This window comes from Triticum urartu, chromosome 5, assembly GCF_003073215.2.
Source record: "Triticum urartu cultivar G1812 chromosome 5, Tu2.1, whole genome shotgun sequence".
NCBI lineage: Eukaryota > Viridiplantae > Streptophyta > Magnoliopsida > Poales > Poaceae > Triticum > Triticum urartu.
Window position 1 is genome coordinate 614,011,003 of NC_053026.1, and position 5,054 is coordinate 614,016,056.

Below are 5,054 nucleotides of genomic sequence, written 5' to 3' on the forward strand. Positions count from 1 at the left end.
AAAAATACCCGAACCACTCGGAACCTTTCCGATGTCCGAATATAGTCGTCCAATATATCGATCTTTATGTCTCGACCATTTCGAGACTCCTCGTCATGTCCCCGATCTCATCCGGGACTCCGAACTCCTTCGGTACATCAAAACTCATAAACTCATAATATAACTGTCATCGAAACCTTAAGCGTGCGGACCCTACGGGTTCGAGAACAATGTAGACATGACCGAGACACGTCTCCGGTCAATAACCAATAGCGGAACCTGGATGCTCATATTGGCTCCTACATATTGTACGAAGATCTTTATCGGTCAAACCACATAACAACATACGGTGTTCCCTTTGTCATCGGTATATTACTGTTGGGGAACGTAGTAATTTCAAAAAATTTCCTACGCACACGCAAGATCATGGTGATGCATAGCAACGAGAGGAGAGTGTGATCTACATACCCTTTGTAGATCGACAACGGAAGCGTTTGGTTGATCTAGTCGTACGTCTTCACGGCCCGACCGATCAAGCACCGAAACTACGGCACCTCCGAGTTTTAGCACACGTTCAGCTCGATGACGATCCCCGGACTCCGATCCAGCAAAGTGTCGGGGAAGAGTTCCGTCAGCACGACGGCGTGGTGACGATCTTGATGTACTACTGCTGCAGGGCTTCGCCTAAGCACCGCTACAATATTATCGAGGACTATGGTGGCTGGGGGCGCCGCACACGGCTAAGAATAAGATCACGTGGATCAACTTGTGTTCATGGGGTGCCCCTTGCCTCAGTATATAAAGGATGGAGGAGGAGGAGGCCGGCCAAGGCTAGGTGCGGCCAGGATGTGGAGTCCTACTAGGACTCCAAGTCCTAGTAGGAGTCCACCAAGAGGGGAGGAAGGGAGAAGGAAGTGGAGGAGAAGGAGAGGTGGCCGGCCCCCTTTTCCCTAGTCCAATTCGGACTAGAGGGGAGGGGGGGCGCAGCAGCCCCTTGACCCTTTCTCCTCTTCCCACTAAAGCCCATCAAGGCCCATTGCTTCTCCCGTAACTACCCGGTACTCCGAAAAATACCCGAATCACTCAAAACCTTTCCGATGTCCGAATATAGTCGTCCAATATATCGATCTTTACGTCTCGACCATTGCGAGACTCCTCGTCATGTACCCGATCTCATCCGGGACTCCTAACTCCTTCGGTACATCAAAACTCATAAACTCATAATATAACTATCATCGAAACCTTAAGCATGCGGACCCTACGGGTTCGAGAACAATGTAGACATGACCGAGACACGTCTCCGGTCAATAACCAATAGCGGGACCTGGATGCCCATATTGGCTCCTACATATTCTACGAAGATCTTTATCGGTCAGACCGCATAACAACATACGTTGTTCCCTTTGTCATCGGTATGTTACTTGCCTGAGATTCGATCGTCGGTATCCAATATCTAGTTCAATCTCGTTACCGGCAAGTCTCTTTACTCGTTCCGTAATACATCATCCCGCAACTAACTCATTAGTTGCAATGCTTGCAAGGCTTAAGTGATGTGCATTACCGAGAGGGCCCAGAGATACCTCTCCAACGATCGTAGTGACAAATCCCAATCTCGAAATACGCCAACCCAACATGTACCTTTGGAGACACCTGTAGAGCTCCTTTATAATCACCCAGTTACGTTGTGACGTTTGGTAGCACACAAAGTGTTCCTCCGGCACACGGGAGTTACATAATCTCATAGTCATAGGAACATGTATAAGTCATGAAGAAAGCAATAGCAACATACTAAACGATCGGGTGCTAAGCTAATGGAATGGGTCATGTCAATCAGATCATTCAACTAATGATGTGATCCCGTTAATCAAATAACAACTCTTTTGTCTATGGTTAGGAAACATAACCATCTTTGATTAACGAACTAGTCAAGTAGAGGCATACTAGTGACACTCTGTTTGTTTATGTATTCACAGATGTATTATGTTTCCGGTTAATACAATTCTAGCATGAATAATAAACATTTATCATGATATAAGGAAATAAATAATAACTTTATTATTGCCTCTAGGGCATATTTCCTTCAGTCTCCCACTTGCACTAGAGTCAATAATCTAGATTACACAGCCATGTGATTTAACAGCAATAGTTCACATCACCATGTGATTAACACCCATAGTTCACATTGATATGTGATCAACACCCAAAGGGTTTACTAGATTCAGTAATCTAGTTCACATCGCTATGTGATTAACACCCAAGGAGTACTAAGGTGTGATCATGTTTTGCTTGTGAGAGAATCTTAGTCAACGGGTCTGTCACATTCAGATCCGTAAGTATTTTGCAAATATTTATGTCAACAATGCTCTGCACGGAGCTACTCTAGCTAATTGCTCCCACTTTCAATATGTATCTAGATCGAGACTTAGAGTCATCCAGATCTGTGTCAAAACTTGCATCGACGTAACATTTTACGACGAACCTTTTTGTCACCTCCATAATTGAGAAATATTTCCTTATTCCACTAAGGATAATTTTGACCGCTGTCTAGTGATCTACTCTTAGATCACTATTGTACTCCCTTGCTTAACACAGTGTAGGGTGTACAATAGATCTGGTACACAGCATGGCATACTTTATAGAATCTATGGCTGAGGCATAGGGAATGACTTTCATTCTCTTTCTATCTTCTACCGTGGTCGGGCTTTGAGTCTTACTCAATTTCACACCTTGCAACACAGGCAAGAACTCTTTCTTTGACTGTTCCATTTTGAACTACTTCAAAATCTTGTCAAGGTATGTACTCATTGAAAAACTTATCAAGCGTCTTGATCTATCTCTATAGATCTTGATGCTCAATATGTAAGCAGCTTTACTGAGGTCTTTCTTTGAAAAACTCCTTTCAAATATTCCTTTATGCTTTCCAGAAAATTATACATTATTTCCGATCAACAATATGTTGTTCACATATACTTATCAGAAATGTTGTAGTGCTCCCACTCACTTTCTTGTAAATACAGGCTTCACCGCTAGTCTGTATAAAACTATATGCTTTGATCAACTTATCAAAGCGTATATTCCAACTCCGAGATTCTTGCACCAGTCCATAGATGGATCGCTGGAGCTTGCATATTTAGTTAACACCTTTAGGATCGACAAAACCTTCTAGTTGCATCGTATACAACTCTTCTTTAGTAAATCCATTAAGGAATGCAGTTTTGTTTATCCATTTGCCAGATTTCACAAAATGCGGCAATTGCTAACATGATTCGGATAGACTTAAGCATAGATACGAGTGAGAAAATCTCATCGTAGTCAACACCTTGAACTTTGTCAAAAACCTTTTGCGACAATTCTAGCTTTGTAGATAGTAACACTACTATCAGCGTCTGTCTTCCTCTTGAAGATCCATTTATTTTCTATGGCTTGCCGATCATCGGGCAAGTCAACCAAAGTCCATACTTTGTTCTCATACATGGATCATATCTCAGATTTCATGGCCTCAAACCATTTCGTGGAATCTGGGCTCATCATCGCTTCCTCATAGTTCGCAAGTTCGTCATGGTCTAGTAACATGACTTCCAGAACAGGATTACCGTACCACTCTGGTGCGGATCTCACTCTGGTTTACCTACGAGATTTGGTAGTAACTTGATCTAAAGTTACATGATCATCATCATTAGCTTCCTCACTAATAGGTGTAGTAGTCACAGGAACAGATTTCTGTGATGAACTACTTTCCAATAAGGGAGCAAGTACAGTTACCTCATCAAGTTCTACTTTCCTCCCACTCACTTCTTTCGAGAGAAACTCCTTCTCTAGAAAAACTCCGAATTTAGCAAAAAAAGTCTTGCCTTCGGATTTGTGATAGAAGGTGTACCCAACAGTCTCCTTTGGGTATCCTATGAAGACATATTTCTCCTATTTGGGTTTGAGCTTATTAGGATGAAACTTTTTCATATAAGCATCACAACCCCAAACTTTAAGAAACGACAACTTTGGTTTCTTGCCAAACCACAGTTCAGATTGTTGTCGTCTCAACGGACTTAGATGGTGCCCTATTTAACGTGAATGCAGCTGTCTCTAATGCATAACCCCAAAACGATAGTGGTAGATCGGTAAGAGACATCATAGATCGCACGATATCTAATAAAGTACGGTTATGACGTTCGGATACACCATTACAATATGGTGTTCCAGGTGGCGTGAGTAGTGAAACTATTTCACATTGTTTTAATTGAAGCCAAACTCGTAACTCAAATGTTTTACCTCTGCGATCATATCGTAGAAACTTTTATTTTCTTGTCACGATGATTTTCCACTTCACTCTAAAATTCTTTGAACTTTTCAAATGTTTCAGACTTATGTTTCATCAAGCAGATATACCCATATCTGCTCAAATCATATGTGAAGGTCAGAAAATAATGATACCCGCCGCGAGCTTCAACACCCATCGGGTCGTACATCAGTATGTATTATTTCCAATAAGTCAGTTGCTTGCTCCATTGTTCCGGAGAACGGAGTCTTTAGTCATCTTGCCCATAAGGCATGGTTCGCAAGCACCAAGTGATTCATAATCAAGTGATTTCAAAATCCCATTAGCATGGAGTTTCTTCATGCGCTTTACACCAATATGACCTAAACGGCAGTGCCACAAATAAGTTGCACTATCATTATTAACTTTGCATCTTTTGGTTTCAATATTATGATTATGTGTATCACTACGATCGAGATCCAACGAACTATTTTCATTGGGTGTGTAACCATATAAGGTTTTATTCATGTAAACAGAACAACAATTTATTCTCTTACTTAAATGAATAACCGTATTACAATAAACATAATCAAATCATATTCATGCTCAACGCAAACACCAAATAACACTTATTCAGGTTCAACACTAATCCCGAAAGTATAGGGAATGTGCGATGATGATCATATCAATCTTGGAACCACTTCCAACACACATCGTCACTTCACCTTTAACTAGTCTCTGTTTATTCTGCAATTCCCGTTTCGAGTTACTAATCTTAGCAACTGAACTAGTATCAAATACTGAGGGGTTGCTATAAACACTA